Consider the following 9,562-nt stretch of genomic DNA (forward strand, 5'->3'; position numbering starts at 1 on the left):
AAAAAGAAAACCTTGACTTCTGTGCTCAACTGTCCTACTGTGATCAAGACCTCTTTTTACCATTTGAGGTGCAGTAAAGTCAATGAGATACTTAAATCCATTTGGATCAATCCAGTAATAAGCCACAAAATAAACAACATGCCAGGCCTCTGGACCAGGGACCTTCAGATGTTCACTCTGACGCTATCCTAACTGTTGGAATGACACATTAATGGATGAAAGACATAGCTGTATTTGTAAAATATAGCACAAAGTTGTGTTGTACTGCAGTGTAAATGAAAACCTTGACCCTTGGTGCTCAACTGTCCTATTGTGATCAAGGCCTGTTTTTACTATTTGAGGTGCAGGTAAAGCCAATGGGATACTTAAATCCACTTGGAACAATCAAGTACTAAGCCACAAAATAAACAACATGCCAAGCCTCTGAACAAGGGACCTTCAGTTCTTCAGTCTGACGCCGTCCCAACTGTTGGAATGACATATTAATGGATCAAAGACATAGCTTTATTTGTAAAATATAGTGCAAAGTTGAGTTGACTGCAGTGTAAAAGAAAACCTTGACTTTTGTGCTCAACTGCCCTTGTATTATGCAGTGGATCTGTACGTGGGATTAAACATTTCTGTAACAAGAAAAACACAGAGGTGTTGATTTATACCCCTTTGAACTATGGCCTGGTGTCTAATGTAACAGACATCCTTCCAGAGATCATGAAAAAACGCCCGACCTTGGAAAAACTCATCATACAAGCTGAAGCCTTGGGCGACGCAGCCCTGAGAAAATCTGAAATACTGAAAGAGGATTACATTCGTCTGCTGAATTTAGTTGATGGTCTTAATGTCAAGGTGTTTCTCAGCGGCCCTCACGTGCCCATTAATTGTGGAGATGAAATGTTTTCCAGAGTTCTGATGTTAAACAAATGGCTGGATGCAACATGCAAACAAACAACTGTAACGTTCATAGACAATTTTAACATCTTTTGGGAGAGGAGACATTTGTTCAACAGAGATGGTTTCTCTTTAAATAGGTCAGGAGCGAAACGGCTGATATCAAACATTTTCTATTCTGTGAACCATGCACCATCAGCTTTGTTCCAAAACAAAGTACAACCAGTGCCTAAACAAACGATAAGCCCAGTAAAGCCCGAACAAGCCAAGATAAAGATGGCCAAAAAGATGACACAGAAAGAGCCTACATCAGAACTACAGGAGGATTCATCCCAGATCTCAGCAGAACAAAAAGAGGACTCCCCTTTAAATTACCAAAAACCTCCATCCCCACAGACACCAGTCCAGACTGCACCCAATTCCCCCTCTCCCCCACAAAGCCCAGATGTTCCTTTTCTGGAATTTTCTCATAACATGAACAAAGTTTTCAAGATTGGCCTACAGTTGACATCCTCTCCACATAGCCATTCCGAAAGCCGCAGCTATGTGAAAAAACCAGCATCTTCTAAAAGTAGCAGAGCCCCAGATCCTCCTCTACATATCACGGAACGTCAGGACCTTCAGATAATTTCTCCGTGATACACACCGGGCCCTGGCAACAAGCTTATCAGACATAACAGTTTCCAGCATCAGCTTGGGCCTTACACTGGAGCTTATGGAATATCTGTGATGATACGTGGCAGAAATAAAGAAAAAAAAATGGGAACAAACAGGAACAGACACTTAAGAGTCATAAACTGTCAGATGCAGCCTGCTACAGAGACAACATCAACCACTAATTCATATAAACTGGCTTTATTAAACATTAGATCTCTGTCAGGAAAATCCCTTTTAATTAATGACTTTATTATTGACAATAATGTTGATGTTATGTTTTTAACAGAAACGTGGTTACATGGACTTAATGAAGCACATATTCTGTTGGAGTCGTCTCCTCCAAACTACAATTTTCTTTGCGAGAGCAGACAGCAAAGGAAAGGTGGAGGAGTGGCAACATTGTTTAATGACTCACTGAAGTGTAAAAAGGTGTTTTTGGGAAAATTTGACTCTTTTGAACATTTGGCTCTGCAGGTAAAGAGCCCGGTACGAACTATGTTTCTAAATGTTTACAGGCCTCCTAAGTCCACGTCAAACTTTTTAAATGATTTTAGTGACCTCCTGTCTGTGATATGCGTTGATTATGACTGTTTAATTATTGTGGGAGACTTTAATTTTCACGTTGACAACCCTGAAGACAGAAGTGCAAAAGAACTGTGTGACACACTTAGAAACTTTGGTTTAACTCAACATCTTAAACAACCAACACACAAACAGGGACATATTTTAGACTTGATCATCACTAAAGGTCTGAAGATTTCTAAAGTCAGTGTTACTGATGTTGCCCTATCTGATCACTTTTCTGTTACCTTTGAGGGCATCATTTCCAGTGACTCATTTAGCCAAAGGGACATTATAAGAAAACGCACCTTTAAGGAAAATGCCACAGAAACTTTTATTCAAGCTTACTCTGCTACTTCAACCTTGGGGTGCAACTCAGTAGAAGAGCTAGTAGATAACTTTCAGTCTAAAGTCTCAGACATCATTAGCTGCATTGCTCCAATTAAAGTGAAAGTCTTTTCCGGTAAGAAAAAATCTCTTTGGAGAAGTGCTCCAGCAGTTAGAAGTGAAAAAAGGGAGTGTCGTAAAGCTGAACGCAGGTGGAGAAAGACGAAACTCCAGGTTCACTATGACATCTATAAAGAGAGACTTTACAGATATAGCTTACAACTGAAAAATGCAAGAGAATCTTTCTTCTCTGAAATCATTAACAAGAACCTTAATAATACTCGTGCTTTATTTGCCACAGTCGACAAGCTAACAAATCCTCCTGTGTCCGTGGCTCCTGAACTCCACTCCACCCGGGCCTGCAATGAATTTGCTAATTTCTTTACTGAGAAAATCCTAAAGATCAGAGTATCAGTTTATACATCCATATCAAGTTCAGTACCAAAGTTGTCTCCAACTGGAATTGATCTTGGCCAAATGTCCCAATTCAGCCAAATAAACTATAAAAGCTTAGAGGAAATCATTCAGCAGCTAAGTTCCTCCTCCTGCTGCCTTGATGTTCTACCCACAGCTTTCTTTAAGAAAGTTTTGCCTGTCATAGCATCTGATTTGACTCAGATAATAAACACGTCCCTTCAGTCAGGTGTTTTCCCACAGTCCCTAAAAACAGCAAATATCAAACCACTGCTGAAAAAGAACAGTTTAGACAAACTACTACTCCAGAACTACAGGCCCATATCAAACCTCCCCTTTATCAGTAAGATTATTGAAAAAGCAGTGTTTCAACAGTTAAACACTTTCTTAGATATGACCAGCCGCTTTGATGTGTTCCAGTCAGGTTTCCGTGCTCACCACAGTACAGAGACCGCCCTTATCAAGGTGTTTAATGACATCCGTATAAATACAGACTGCGGAAGAACCACAGTGCTGGTACTATTGGACCTCAGTGCAGCATTCGATACTATCGATCACTCCATCCTGTTAGAGCGCCTGGAAAACTGGTCGGCCTCTCTGGTACAGCTCTCAACTGGTTTAAATCCTACTTAAAGGACAGGGACTTTTTTGTGTCAGTAGGCAACTTTACATCAGAGATGACAAAAATCACATGTGGGGTTCCCCAAGGGTCCATTCTGGGTCCCCTCCTATTCAATATCTACATGCTCCCTCTTGCTCAGTTAATAAAAAACAACAACATCAGCTACCATAACTATGCAGACGACACACAGCTTTACATCACCATGTCACCAGGTGACTATGAACCAATTCAAGCACTGAGGAAATGCTTAGAAGAAATCAATGCCTGGATGTGCCATAATTTTCTTCAACTGAATAAAAACAAAACTGAAGTAATAATCTTTGGACCAATAGAGGAGAGATCTAAAGTTAGCACACAGCTTCAGTCGCTTCAGCTAGTAACCACTGATCAGGCCCGAAGTCTAGGTGTAGTGCTGGATTCAGACTTGAACCTCCAAAAGCATTTAAAGACAATTACAAGGTCGGCTTTCTATCACCTGAAGAACATTTCCAGGATTAAAGGACTAATGTCTCAGCATGATCTGGAAAAACTAATCCATGCGTTTATTTTTAGTCGAATTGATTACTGCAACGGTGTTTTCACAGGTCTGCCTAAAAAGTGGATCAGACAGCTGCAGCTGATCCAGAACGCTGCTGCCCGTGTCCTCACTAAGACTAAGAAAGTAGAGCACATCACCCCAGTTCTAAAGTCCTTACACTGGCTCCCTGTATCTCAGAGAATAGACTTTAAAATACTTCTGTTAGTCTATAAATCTCTGAATGGCTTAGCACCTAAATACATCACAGACTTGCTATCAGTATATCAACCCTCCAGACCACTCAGGTCTTCTGGCTCCAGCCTGCTCTGCATACCTAGAACCAGAACTAAACATGGAGAAGAAGCATTTAGTTCCTATGCTCCACTTATCTGGAACAAACTTCCAGAAAACTGTAAAAGTGCGGAAAGCCTGAGTTCCTTTAAATCAAGACTAAAAACACATTTGTTTAGGATTGCCTTCGACTGTTCTAGTTAAACAATTCTTTAATCCAACTGTTTTTAATATGCTTTTTTTGTTTCTGCATTTTTTATTTTATTTTATTTGTTTTTTTTATTTTTTCCTACTTGCTTTGATTCTGTTTTATCTTCCTGTATTTTAATCATGTAAAGCACTTTGCATTGTCTTTGTACTGAATTGTGCTATACAAATAAATTTGCCTTGCCTTGTATGTTAAAAGCTCTGTTTTTGCCATTTCAGGTGAAGCAAAGCCCTTGAGATACTTAGACGCCTTTGGAAGAGCAAGTAATCGGCTACATCCTGAAGCGCAACATTGGCATTTGCCGAAACCCGGGATTGAACCAGGGACCTTCAGATCTTCAGTCTGACGCTCTCCCAACTGAGCTATTTCGGCACATGTGCTTTGATGAAAGGACTGCCAGCGCGCGCGTCACATCAATATCATGTACATATTGGATTTCTCATATCCTACACATTGTGCAGAATCCTTCATTGTATTTTGGATTAGAAAGGTGATGACAGAAGCCGGGTTTCTTTCCTTGTTTTGATGAAGTCTGATATGAATGATGAAAAAGTGACAATTTCAAAGTGTAGCTATCACTGTGGGGCTTAATCATTATACACTAAAAGTGGCCTGTTTCATATTAAACACTGGTGCTGTCAGAAGGAGGCATATAGTCTGGAATATTAATGGGTCAGGGACATAACTGTATTTGTAAAATATAGTGCAAAGTTGAGGTGACTGCAGTGTAACTGCAAACCTTGACCTTTGTGCTCAACTGTCCTACTTTGATCAAGTCCAGTTTTTACCATTTGAGGTGCAGCAAAGTCAATGAGATCCTTAAATCCATTTGGAACAATCAAGTACGAAGCCACAAATTAGACAACATGCAAGGCCTCTGCCAAAACTCGAGATTGAAACAGGGACCTTCAGATCTTCAGTCTGATGCTATCCTAAGTGTTGGGATGATATATTAATGGATCCAAACACATAGCTGTAGTTGTAAAACATAGTGCAAAGTTGAGTTGACTGCAGTGTAAATGAAAGCCTTGACCTTTGTGCTCAACTGTCCTACTGTGATCAAGACCTCTTTTTACCATTTGAGGTGCAGTAAAGTCAATGAGATACTTAAATCCATTTGGATCAATCCAGTAATAAGCCACAAAATAAACAACATGCCAGGCCTCTGGACCAGGGACCTTCAGATCTTCACTCTGACGCTATCCTAACTGTTGGAATGACACATTAATGGATGAAAGACATAGCTGTATTTGTAAAATATAGCACAAAGTTGTGTTGACTGCAGTGTAAATGAAAACCTTGACCTTGGTGCTCAACTGTCCTATTGTGATCAAGGCCTGTTTTTACTATTTGAGGTGCAGTAAAGCCAATGGGATACTTAAATCCACTTGGAACAATCAAGTACTAAGCCACAAAATAAACAACATGCCAAGCCTCTGAACAAGGGACCTTCAGTTCTTCAGTCTGACGCTGTCCCAACTGTTGGAATGACATATTAATGGATCAAAGACATAGCTTTATTTGTAAAATATAGTGCAAAGTTGAGTTGACTGCAGTGTAAAAGAAAACCTTGACTTTTGTGCTCAACTGCCCTTGTATGTTAAAAGCTCTGTTTTTGCCATTTCAGGTGAAGCAAAGCCCTTGAGATACTTAGACGCCTTTGGAAGAGCAAGTAATCGGCTACATCCTGAAGCGCAACATTGGCATTTGCCGAAACCCGGGATTGAACCAGGGACCTTCAGATCTTCAGTCTGACGCTCTCCCAACTGAGCTATTTCGGCACATGTGCTTTGATGAAAGGACTGCCAGCGCGCGCGTCACATCAATATCATGTACATATTGGATTTCTCATATCCTACACATTGTGCAGAATCCTTCATTGTATTTTGGATTAGAAAGGTGATGACAGAAGCCGGGTTTCTTTCCTTGTTTTGATGAAGTCTGATATGAATGATGAAAAAGTGACAATTTCAAAGTGTAGCTATCACTGTGGGGCTTAATCATTATACACTAAAAGTGGCCTGTTTCATATTAAACACTGGTGCTGTCAGAAGGAGGCATATAGTCTGGAATATTAATGGGTCAGGGACATAACTGTATTTGTAAAATATAGTGCAAAGTTGAGGTGACTGCAGTGTAACTGCAAACCTTGACCTTTGTGCTCAACTGTCCTACTTTGATCAAGTCCAGTTTTTACCATTTGAGGTGCAGCAAAGTCAATGAGATCCTTAAATCCATTTGGAACAATCAAGTACGAAGCCACAAATTAGACAACATGCAAGGCCTCTGCCAAAACTCGAGATTGAAACAGGGACCTTCAGATCTTCAGTCTGATGCTATCCTAAGTGTTGGAATGATATATTAATGGATCCAAACACATAGCTGTAGTTGTAAAACATAGTGCAAAGTTGAGTTGACTGCAGTGTAAATGAAAGCCTTGACCTTTGTGCTCAACTGTCCTATTGTGATCAAGACCTGTTTTTACCATTTGAGGTGCAGTAAAGTCAATGAGATACTTAAATCCATTTGGAACAATCCAGTAATAAGCCACAAAATAAACAACATGCCAGGCCTCTGGACCAGGGACCTTCAGATCTTCAGTCTGACGCTATCCTAACTGTTGGAATGACATATTAATGGATCAAAGACATAGCTTTATTTGTAAAATATAGTGCAAAGTTGAGTTGACTGCAGTGTAAAAGAAAACCTTGACTTTTGTGCTCAACTGCCCTTGTATGTTAAAAGCTATGTTTTTGCCATTTCAGGTGAAGCAAAGCCCTTGAGATACTTAGACGCCTTTGGAAGAGCAAGTAATCGGCTACATCCTGAAGCGCAACATTGGCATTTGCCGAAACCCGGGATTGAACCAGGGACCTTCAGATCTTCAGTCTGATGCTATCCTAAGTGTTGGAATGATATATTAATGGATCCAAACACATAGCTGTAGTTGTAAAACATAGTGCAAAGTTGAGTTGACTGCAGTGTAAATGAAAGCCTTGACCTTTGTGCTCAACTGTCCTACTGTGATCAAGACCTCTTTTTACCATTTGAGGTGCAGTAAAGTCAATGAGATACTTAAATCCATTTGGATCAATCCAGTAATAAGCCACAAAATAAACAACATGCCAGGCCTCTGGACCAGGGACCTTCAGATCTTCACTCTGACGCTATCCTAACTGTTGGAATGACACATTAATGGATGAAAGACATAGCTGTATTTGTAAAATACAGCACAAAGTTGTGTTGACTGCAGTGTAAATGAAAACCTTGACCTTGGTGCTCAACTGTCCTATTGTGATCAAGGCCTGTTTTTACTATTTGAGGTGCAGTAAAGCCAATGGGATACTTAAATCCACTTGGAACAATCAAGTACTAAGCCACAAAATAAACAACATGCCAAGCCTCTGAACAAGGGACCTTCAGTTCTTCAGTCTGACGCCGTCCCAACTGTTGGAATGACATATTAATGGATCAAAGACATAGCTTTATTTGTAAAATATAGTGCAAAGTTGAGTTGACTGCAGTGTAAAAGAAAACCTTGACTTTTGTGCTCAACTGCCCTTGTATGTTAAAAGCTATGTTTTTGCCATTTCAGGTGATAGTCTGGAGGGAATTCGTGAATTTTCATAACAAGTGTTCACTTTGTGACAAGTTTTTGATTTTTGGCAGGGTGTTAGGTATGGGTCTAAAGTTTCCAAAAATCATTGGATACAAGTTGGCGGCGCCCCCTATTGGTCGGTATCCATAAAATACAAAATGGCCCCTCCTGAACAGCAAAAAAAAATGTTTGTATACCACCTTATTTTAGCCTGAAAATATTCTGTAGTCAACTTTCACATTTTATCTAATGAGATGGTTGTTATGTAAAAACTATATCACCCTTTGAAGGTCCTTTTTATGTCAAATGCCTGGTAATGGACACTTTTTTGTATGAATAATGGTCGTGCCTCATCTGGGACAAAGGGCGAAATCTTGACGAAATCTTGCTAAAAACTTTGCAATAAAGATCACATGATGTGTTACACATCAATATTACTGGCTATGAGGGGTTATGGTCATAATTTATTTCAGTAGTTGAAGGTGTGGCGAGTTATGAACTGTGTCTTTCTTCACCGTGTTCAGATGATGAGATGATGACCATGAGATCTCAAACTCCCTCAGGGAAGTCCCTAATATCGGCAAAGCCATGTTCACAGAGTTTGTAAGGGACAGAATAGAAAAGGCCACCAAGCCTCTTTCCGATGTCATTCCATGGGTCAATTTGTACACATTCACCAACTGGCCACCTGTGGATCTGAAGAAGTGTGCAAGCAAGTTGGGGTCTGCCAGAGCAAATACTCTGCTTGTCACCAAACTTTTTATGTCCCTACAAGCCTGTCCTGATCTGGAAATTGATGATTTCTTCAGGCATGAGAATCAGCGTGAGCCCCCATCTTTGTCTGATCAAGGCAAGCTGCGTTCAGGAACCAAGTCAGATATTCTTGGGTGCTTACCAGGAATGCCAGAACCTGGCCACTCTCCATCAACCAAAGACACTTCTGTGATAGTGCTAGATATGGCAGCAGTAATACACATCATAAAATCCCAGCGTGACACAGTGTTTGGGGAGTACATTAAGATGGACTTGATGCCATACTTGCACAGCCTGATTACTGACAGGACGACTAGAGTGGATGCAGTCTGGGATAAGTACATAGAGAAAAGTTTGAAATCCCAGACTCGTCTTAAGCGTGGTGGGACAGCAAGTTACAGAACACGAGTCTCCGCAAAGATACCTCTGCCAAAAGGAGCACAATGGCAGAAGTTCCTCAAGGACAGTGAGAATAAAGATGCCCTGTTTCAGTACATCAGTGATGAGCTTCACAAGATCACAGCTGGCTCAAAGTACCACCTCCTGACAACAAAGGGAAACTTGGTCCTCAGCAACAAACCTACTGACCTTGAAGCATTGTCACCATGTCAGCAGGAGGAAGCAGATACACGAATGATGCTCCATTTACGTCATGCTGCCAAACATGGT

General features: G+C 40.6%; 2 non-coding genes across 2 annotated transcripts; both read right to left on the reverse strand.

Moving 5' to 3' along the window:
* Positions 1-4,841: 4,841 nt before the first annotated feature.
* trnaf-gaa lies at positions 4,842-4,914 on the reverse strand. Its single transcript has one exon. It is a non-coding gene; the product is annotated as a tRNA-Phe (tRNA).
* Positions 4,915-6,250: 1,336 nt separating this feature from the next.
* trnaf-gaa lies at positions 6,251-6,323 on the reverse strand. Its single transcript has one exon. It is a non-coding gene; the product is annotated as a tRNA-Phe (tRNA).
* Between the last annotated feature and the right edge of the window lie 3,239 nt (positions 6,324-9,562).

Source organism: Cyprinodon tularosa, unplaced genomic scaffold (assembly GCF_016077235.1).
Source record: "Cyprinodon tularosa strain WSP-4 unplaced genomic scaffold, ASM1607723v1 ctg1270, whole genome shotgun sequence".
Lineage (NCBI taxonomy): Eukaryota > Metazoa > Chordata > Actinopteri > Cyprinodontiformes > Cyprinodontidae > Cyprinodon > Cyprinodon tularosa.